Below are 9733 nucleotides of genomic sequence, written 5' to 3' on the forward strand. Positions count from 1 at the left end.
CGTCAAAATTGTACTGCAATGAGTAAAACGTGTACTGCGAAAATCAACACCCTATTATTATCATTCTTAGAATTCTTTAGAGGTAGTGGATATTGTACCCTATCGAAGAGGTTTTAACCTAGTGGTCAATTATAGAAAATGAGCAAAATGAAACAGAAAATGTAGGGTTACGAGGATTGACTAATAAGGTATACCTGCCATCTTTTGTATGTTTTGCATTATGTTCTTCTCACAATTTTCACGATGGATGTAGATGCTAAGAATTACTCGAATTATTTTAGGCTCCATCACCACCAATTAAACATTAATTTAAATAGTTACCAAAACTTTAATGGGAAGAGAAACGGTTTTTCTAACGTGTGTCCTAAAAAGGCTTCTTAGGAATAGTGCTAATCTGCTCATTTCCGTGCAGGACACGTGATCAAACTTTTTCTCCTCACCACTCGCTTAGTTGAACATGTGGCCATTTCTTCTCCACTATCTTGTTGACATTCTACCTTCCAGTCTCACCAAGCAATTCCCCTCTTTTGCTCTCGGAAAATTCATTTCCACTTACCAAGTTAGTCATGGCCTCATATCCTATTCCCTATCTCCTCATTTGAACATCAAAAAAATGTGGGGTTTGTATTTCTATTCCCGAAAGGCAAAAACCCATCTTTCTCCCTCAAATGGCTAAAACCCTTCATTTTTCTGCACTATTCCTTCATCTATGGGGAAAACTCGACCTAGAAGGCGTGATCTTCACTCATACACCATTAAAGGTACCAACATAATCGTCTGAGGTAATTTCCAATTATCATCTTTTTTACCTGATTTTTTTTATACTCCGTTTCCATCTAACCATTCCCCCTTTCAATTGCTACACACTCTCTGAGTTCCTCCATTCATACTTTTCTTTTACTCTTTATATTTTGGGATTTTAGGTGGTTAATTTACTTATCTTCTCACTTAAAAATAATATGGAGTATCATCTTTTTACCTAGAGTACTATATTAGTATGTTATTCCGAGTGACAAGTGGTTAATTAAATCATCACTAAGGAGATTTAGTGGGATATCAAATGTGAAACTATAACGATTGGAAGCAATATTCTTCATATTCTAAGTCACTGCTGCCTGCTGTTTACGATTGGCTTCTGGTTGCAATTATTAAGAGTATATAGCCTTTCATTCGGTCATGCTAGAAGAATATCAACACTCACAATTTGTGGTTCACAAAGTCATTATGGGTCTACTATCTTGACCTTGTGAGACTGGTTGCATTTGCAGGCACACTTATCATCTATGACATACATACTTTATTGTTTGAAGAATTTGTACAGTCAGGAACCAAAGCCTTGAGAGTTAGCTTATAATTTTCATGAGTTTGCATCACCGTTGCCGGTAAAGAGGCTATAAATCCTGCTTTTTCGTTAGCTTTTCTCCTGCTTCTTATTAATCATGTCTCTCTTTTTTGTGTGTATCTTCTAACCTGATTATAGCTATTTGTTGTCCTGTGCAGCCAGACAATGTTTTTGGTGCAAAACCAATGGTCATGCTTCGCTGTCAGTATTCTAGCGGAAAAACCACTTTCCTTAAGCACTTGCTGAGAAGTAATTATCTAGGTGATTATATGCTCCCCCGAACCTTTGCAGTGGTGATTATATCAAAATTTGCAGCAATTGTTTTAGAAATTTCATCTTCATTTCTCAATATTGGTTCCCTGTTAATTTTTGCTATGCCGCTTTGATGCGATAAGTACTCGGCCTGTTGAACTACGTTTTCCTATTCGTTGCACATTAGAATAGTGTGAAACCTGTTTTGCTCAGCAACGAAAGTGATATTGGTTTATTTGATAACAGCTCTTGTTCATAGGATGATGAATAGAGCTTCAGGGTTGGAGCTTGGTGTTCATAATCAAAGAAGGTTTGATCCTACTTTCCTACCTTTCAGCTTTTTTCGCGTTGATTTCTCCTTTACAATCCTTGCCTTCCATTCATTCCTCTACCCTCAAAACCCTTTCGTTCCATTCATTCCCCGTTTCAATCTCAAACCGTCATCCTCTTCACCCACATACCACCGGGTACCTACAAGCACGCATTGATGGTGATTTATTTCTCGAACTCCATCCAAATCAAGGTTTGTTACCATTGATTGTTTCCCCTTTTTGGTTTTGTTCTTTTTCTGTTTCTTAGAGGGGATCTATGCGGCTGCACTCCCAGTCCATAATTGTGATTACTTTTCATTTTTTCGCCCTTTCTTTTTCCCATTCTCCGCCACTTTTCCCTTTGGTTGAAATCCACTTCTCCTTTCGGTTGAAATCTGGGGTTTTACCGCCATCCGTACTAATGTATTCTGCGTTCATCTTTATTTTCTGGGTTTTTTGGTTTAGTATATTGCTCTTCGTTTTATGGGTTTTGTACTCATATACCCAGATTATCACTCCCGCTACTGCTTTGTGTCGTTCATTTACATATTTCCATTATATTCTTTTGTCTTTCTTCTTGTGCCCTGTTGGATTTGATGGTGCTAAACATTGCAGCTTTCAGCGCAGCCCTTGATTTTTCTCTTTAAAAAGCACAGGTACTGATTTTATTGGCTTAATGGCAAGTAATTAATTTGGCGGGTTTTGATTTGGTTCATTATTTCTCCTGGCGTCATTCTACTTTCCGTTGTTAGTTGTTTTAATCCGTCTTTTCTCGGTTTTCATGTGCAGATCTCATGTGCAGGCTCTCACATCAGGTACTTACATACAATATGTCGTCTAAGCTATTGTATCCTACTGTTGGGGTTGTATCAGTTTGATGCTTCCTCTCATTCCCCGTCTTTTCTCCTTTCGTTTTCTGATGTTAAATAAAATTGCATTTTTAGTTTAAAAATTGTGATCGTGATGTTAATTGAACTGGTTCTGGGGTTTGATTGAAGTGGGTCTTTGCTCATTTTTGGTGGGTTGCTGTTTTTCAGTTGACCAAGTCATTATGCTATGTTGATCTTTAGGCCGTGCTCATCAAACATTAGTTTCCTGGACAACCGCCTTAGATTTGGTTGCTTATTCTTGGACGTTATTTCAGTATAAAGAAATCACTAAATGATACGGAGTATAATTGAAATACTTGTGGGCTCATGGCATTGACAATCTTGTTCTTCCAATTCATGACTATCTCTTTGCTCCGTCAGTGAGATATTGGCAAAGCTGTAGATTTTGTCCAAATTTGGTTATTTTGCTGTCCTCACTCAAGTTATCTTTATAATTATTATGCTATGAGTTAAGATGATGTTGTTAGGCATTCGTTTATAGGGGTTATCTCAAGTGAGTTATACTTCTTCATCCCACTTTCTTTTCTCTAATTTGGTTTACCCCGGAAAGTAGTGAAGGTGACTTAGCCTCTTTGCTTCAGGCTACCGTTGCTTAGGTGAGGCATCCGCTTTTTAAAAGCTGTACGTAAAGATGGCAGGGTCATTATGCTCAAGTTCAGTTCAGGTTATTTTTTAGTCGAAAATCACAAGTTGATTTGGCTCATTTTTTGGGTCACGATTCTGAAGTTTTTTAATTTTATAATAGTTATTTAGGGTGAGTCAATCGTGATTTGCGCCAATTTTTTGTTGGGATCGGCTGTTAGAGTAAGATTGTGTTTGGGTTAAGAGCAATGTTGTTTTTAGCGTGGGAAATATTCCGCTGCCATCTCTACACTGCCATCTCTACTGCACATTTTTAAAACTGACTGTTACTCAAAGTGTTATTAAAGAGACCGCTTCTATTATCCACTATGTGCTAATTTACGGAGTACATTAAAAAAAAAATTGTACAATATGTTTCACAATTCCTATATGTGAACCGGTCACTTAGGAGACTAATCTAGCATAACTTGTTTATGTTCCCACAGGACCCCAAGGTCTCTTCCCATGCATCCTTGGTCATAAAGCTACTGGGTATGCATTTGAGCATATCACATGAAGCTGCACATATCAGTTGATGTCGGCTTTCCGTTTGTAATGAAATCTGACCTCTTTTATGCAGGATCGTGGAGAGTAGAGTAAAGCGCTAGATAAACAAATGTTCAACCTGGAGACCATGTAATTCCAAGCTACCAAACCGAGTGCAACAAATGTGAATTCTGCAAGTCGGGTAAAAGAACTTGTGTGGAAACTGGTAAGGTCGGAACATCACTGGAGTTGGGAGTTATGATGAGTGATCACAAGAGTCATTTCCGTGTCAGTGGGAAACCTAATTATCAACTTAATGGGACTGCAACATTTAGTCAGCTAATTCTTAGTTGGAACAGTGGAGGTCATCTCCTTTGCCTCTTTTCCATTCACTTCCTTTTTTCTACCAAAATCTCTTGGATTCTAAACAATAAGTTCTAATTATTTGGACACGCACCAATGGTAAGTCTACAATTGCTAGCTAAACTAGCGGGTAAATCATAGTAGTAGTACGCATCACTTAGGTCTGAACCTCGTCAAGACAGAATTTATTAAACTTATCGAATTTCCTTTTCGTCGACACCTTCCACGAGCTTATGCTCATGTCATAGACACCTTTCGCACTCTTTACACGAGCTGTTTTGGAGATGTCCCTCAGACTTGGCCTTACTTAGCATGTTATGTTTTTGTTCGTCAACGTTCAATTTATCTTTTCGTATTGTTATCAGGATTATTAGGTATGTTTACCCGGCAAAAGAAATGACTATGCCTTAGCGGCGCTGTCATTTGCCCACTATTTTTCGGCAATTGTTATCTAATTAGCCGGCATTAGACATCATGTTTTCAAGCAATTTCACCAATTGTGTAATGAATACTTTGCTCATTCCGGAAATTCTAAATCTGTGATAGCCAATTAGATATGCCCATTTCTATTAATATATTTCTAAGTTACTTACGCTGAGCATTTCGACAAATTGGGGCACCGCGCCCGGTAGGGCGTGGTGCAACAACTAGTACAAGAAAAGATTATCAAGATATTTCTATAAAAATGGCAACAATGGGTTTGATCTTTTAATTTTTCATGAAATAACGTTAAGAATCTTCCCTCATACACAAAATCTCATTGAAGACGGGCGATATCCGTCACAAGCTTGTAACGGATACCGTTTCTTATCACAAAATGTCCATTGAGAGGTGAGTGGGAAGCACATGGAGGGTGCCCCACCTTATCCCCTCTCCCTTTTTGTGAGAGGTCACAAGCTTGTGACGGAATTAGCCCGTCACAAACAAGACTAGCTGCTCATCATATGGCTATTTAATGTGTGCTCTTAACCCACGTTAAAAAAACTGTGTGATCAACAAAAAGATATAGTTGTAGTACCTGAGATTTCTTAGGTTGTGAAGCATTCATTTCCTTTTTTGTTGGGGAAATAATCTCAACCAAATTATTACGTTTCTTTTGGAGTCTCTCAGTAAGTTTTTTAGGGTCTATGTCCTTGCTCCCCTTAATAATTAGCGTACGTGCTTTGAAATCAGTATTAACTTCTGGTACGCCTAATTCAAAAGTCACAACACCAATGAAAGATGGATGAGCCAACATGATATATTGGCATTATCGCCCCAAAAACAAAAACTTTACTTTCAGATTTTTATTCCTACACATCTTCCGAAAATAAAAAATAAAGAGATTAAGAAGCTTTAACCTTTATTTGGGTGTGTTTGCTTGAGCCGTACGAGATAAAATTCTTATATATGGTTCTTAGAGGGGGGCTTGAACCAAATAAGCATTTACATATACTAGTTGGCTGACGGCGACCTAACGGTCGCGGTACCCGATTACGTAAATTCGTGGTGTATCTTCTAGATTACAGTTGTAGTTGTCTAATAGTTTTATTGACTTATGTTGACTTCTGCATATGGACAATTTGGTTTTAGTTTTTTGTCTCTTTTCCTATTTAATAGACCCCATTATTTTTGTCCTTTTTCCCTCCACAATTTTCCCCTTTTTCCCTCCAAAATCTCCAACTTTCCCACCATTCTTGTCTATTAATTGTATTCATTTTTCATTACTTTATTTGTGTGTAATTTTCATATATCTTTTCCTTCTCTTTTGCTTTTTTTCTTCTTGTTTATTGGGTTATGTCTTCTTCATCTCCTTGGAAAAAGTCACCACTAGATGGTGTTGGAAATAGGGGCTCCTTGAGCCGAGTTGTTTTTTTTCAATTGTCCCACATTGGTAGAGTAGTGTTGGTTTTTGGGGGTTTATATAACCAACTCCTCCTTTCCATATCACTAGTGGCTCAACGGAGCCTTTTGTAGAGGCTTGCGAGGTGCTTAATTCAGCTCGCACAAACGCACGTCGTGCCCGAGCCCGCCCCGGATCCGGATTCGGGATTCAGGATTTGGCAATCGCCTGCGGCGGGCTGTGCCAATCTTTTTGGGTCTGCGGTTTTGTAAATAATGTTGCTTTCTGTTGTGGACTTGTTCAGTCAAAGCTGTTAGTGGGTTGAGAGCTTTGCTCCTCCATTCTCTCGGTTTGACTTCTGAGTTTAAGGAGCAGTTTTGGCTCCTCTAACTGCTCCAATTTCTGTATAAATAAGAGCCTATGCTCAGCATTTTATACACATCTCTCAGAAACAACAGGACATCTCCTCTCTTCTTTTCTCCTCTTCTAAACTTTCTGGGTTAAAGTATATACTTTCTGATCGTTCCATAAGCTCTAAGTCACGAGTGGGCGCGTCTGGGTGTTGTAGTGTAAATCCTTGGGGAACTATCGGTAATTGCTGATCGCCACCACGGTCGTATCGAAATAGTTTTCAAGGCAATGACTCTCATACCACGTCACTACGAAACCGGTTATATTTTCTCATTTCCTTATCTTTTCATTGTTACTGCTCTATCTCGCATTATAATTTGAAAATTATTTCCTGTTGCTGTAAGAATGTAGTCTGTCTTATCAAAAACCCTTCCTGATTTGACTAAGCTTGAACAACTAGACGGTAATAACTATAAATGCTGGTCACAAATACTGCTGATGTTTTTTTAGCAACTAGAAATTGCTTATGTGTTGTTTAGTGATCTGCCTGCCCTTGTTAAAGAGGCTGCTACTGATGTGTCTGTAGAGGACACTCCTCCTGTTATTTGCGTTGTTAAGTCTATGAGAATTTATGTGCTGATGTTGTTAAAGAGGGTATGAAATTAGATAACGTTTTCATGGCTAATGTACTGCTGGAAAAATTCCCTCCCTCCTGGTCTGACTATAGGAACCACCTTAAGCATAAGAAAAAAATACTTGTCCCTTTAAGAACTAGTAGGACACGTGAGGACCGAAGAGGCAAATCGCCTTAAAGACAAACCTGTTAGTCTATCTTTGAATACTTCTGTTGCTGCTGTTAAAGCTAATTTGGTTGAGTCTGGTGGTCTATCCAATTCTGAGAAGTTCAAGGGTAAGGGCAAGGCTAAGGTTGGTCAGAGTAAGAACCAGGGTCCTGCTAAGAAGAATGGTCCAGGGAAGCATACCAAACTTGTACCTAAGATTCAGAAACCTAAGGGTCCTATTGTCTGCTATGTGTGCGGAAAAACGGGTCACAAAGCCTACCAATATACCGAGAAGAAAACTGCTGAAGCCAATGTTGTTGTGAGTGATGATGTCATTGCTGCTGTGGTTGTGGAAGCAAATTTGGTGGGCAATGCTGCTAAATGGGTCTTGGATACTGGTGCTTCTAGACACCTCTGTGCTGCTAAGGGGTTATTTGCTGAGTTCGAGGAGGTAGCTGATGGGGAATGCGTCTACATAGGTAACTCTTCATCTGCATTGATCACAGGCAAAGGCAAGATCTTTCTCAAACTCACCTCGGGGAAAACACTTGCTCTCACTAATGTTTTGTTTGTACCTTCATCACGTCGAAACCTCGTGTCTGGTGCCTTATTGAACAAAGCTGGGTTGAAACTTCTTTTTGAGGCTGACAAGGTTGTAATGTTACGTAATGGGCAATTTGTGGGCAAGGGTTATCTGTCTAGGGGTTTATTTGTATTGAACACTGATTCAGTTTTGAATAATATTGCTTCTACTTCTGCTTATATTGCTGAGTCTATTGATGTTTGGCACGGTAGATTAGGTCATGTCAATGTTGACTACATTAAAAAGCTTAGAACTATGAGTTTAATTCTAAGTTTGACGAGTAAAAAATTCTCTAAATGTGCTAGTTGTGTTGAGGCTAAATTCACAAAGAAACCTAGTAAACCTGTTAACACTAGGAATACGAGTCTTCTTGAGCTAATTCACACCGACCTAGCTGACTTCAAAAATGTTGCAAGTAGAGGTCGTAAAAATTATTATGTTACTTTTATAGACGACTGTTCGAGATACACCCGAGTATATTTGCTTAGGACCAAAGATGAAGCAGAACAATCGTTTATAAACTTTAAAAATGAAGTCGAAAATCAACTCGGCAGGAAAATTAAAAGGGTAAGGAATGACCGAGGAGGCTAGTATAAGTCTAGTTATCTAACCAATTTTTATCCTACAAATGGTTTAATACATGAGACTAGTCCACCTTACTCACCTCAGTCTAATGGTGTAGCTAAAAGGAAAAATAGAACATTAAAAGTGATGATGAATGCTATGCTTTTAAGTTCTGGCCTATATGACGATATGTGGGGGGGGGGGGGAAGCGGTGCTTTGATTGTCACATTCTTAACCGTATGCCTCATAAGAAAATTCATAAGACACCCTACGAGATTTGGAAGGGCTATCCTCCTAACCTGGGCTTCCTTAGGGTATGGGGGTGTTTGGCTAAACTGGGTTTACCTCACTTTAGGAGACCTACCGTTGAACCGAAAACCTGTGACTGTGTTTTTATTGGTTATGCTCAAAATAGCTCTGCTTATCGATTCATGTCTTTGAATGATCGTTGTATATCCGAAGCTAGAGATGCTGTATTTTTTTAGCATGTTTTTCCATTACAGAAGAATGTTGTATCATGTCCTAGTTTACCTATTAAATCTAATGATATCTCTTCACATGCTAGTAGTAGCACTTCTATTGATAATATTGCGGAACCTAGAAAGACTAAGAGACCTAGATGTCCAAAGAACTTTGGAGCTGATTTTGTTTCAACTTTGCTGTCTGAATATGGATACTCTGTTTGTGCTAGTGATGAGTTTGTTTCAGCTTTTTTAATAGAAGATGATCCAAAAATGTATAATGAGGCAATGAAATCTATTGATGCCAATTTTTATAAAGATATTATTAAAAGTGAACTTGATTCTATTATGTCTAATCAGACTTGAGAATTTACTGATTTACCTAAAGGTAATAAACCCATTACGAGTACATGGATCTTTAAAAAGAAAATGATACCTTACGGTACAATAGAAAGGTTCAAATCTAGACTTGAGGTTAGATGTTTTACACAAAAGAAAGATATTGACTATTTTGATACTTATTCTCCTGAGACTAAAATTTCAACTATAAGAACTCTTGCTCCTTAGCTGCAATTCATAATCTTATTATTCATCAGATGGATGTTAAAACTGCTTTTTTGAATGGTGAACTAAGGGAAGAGATCTATATGTTGCAACCTGAAGGTTTTGTGGTTAAGGGTCAAGAGAATAAAGTGTGTAAACTGAACAAATCACTATATGGTCTAAAACAAGCACCTAAACAGTGGTATGAGAAATTTAACAACACTTTGGTAAATAATGGCTATGTGGTTAACAATTCTTATTCATGTGTGTATTCCAAAGTGGTAGAATTCGATTATGTAATTATATGCCTTTATTTTGATGACATTTTAATATTTGGTAATAATTTAGAGGTAATAATTAAA

At 38.0% G+C, this 9733-nt stretch overlaps 1 long non-coding RNA gene across 4 annotated transcripts; it reads left to right on the forward strand.

The window, feature by feature from the left end:
• Positions 1-499: 499 nt before the first annotated feature.
• On the forward strand, positions 500-4822 carry LOC141626786 (uncharacterized). Of its 4 annotated transcripts, XR_012536367.1 has the most exons (9): positions 500-782; positions 1269-1382; positions 1501-1603; positions 1841-1904; positions 2521-2561; positions 2695-2720; positions 3377-3459; positions 3863-3908; positions 3997-4822. It is a non-coding gene; the product is annotated as an uncharacterized LOC141626786 (long non-coding RNA). The 4 variants fall into 4 exon arrangements; XR_012536366.1 differs by lacking the exon at positions 3377-3459; XR_012536369.1 differs by lacking the exon at positions 3377-3459 and having other exon boundaries at positions 500-761.
• Positions 4823-9733: the final 4911 nt, after the last annotated feature.

This window comes from Silene latifolia, chromosome Y (genome assembly GCF_048544455.1).
Source record: "Silene latifolia isolate original U9 population chromosome Y, ASM4854445v1, whole genome shotgun sequence".
Lineage (NCBI taxonomy): Eukaryota > Viridiplantae > Streptophyta > Magnoliopsida > Caryophyllales > Caryophyllaceae > Silene > Silene latifolia.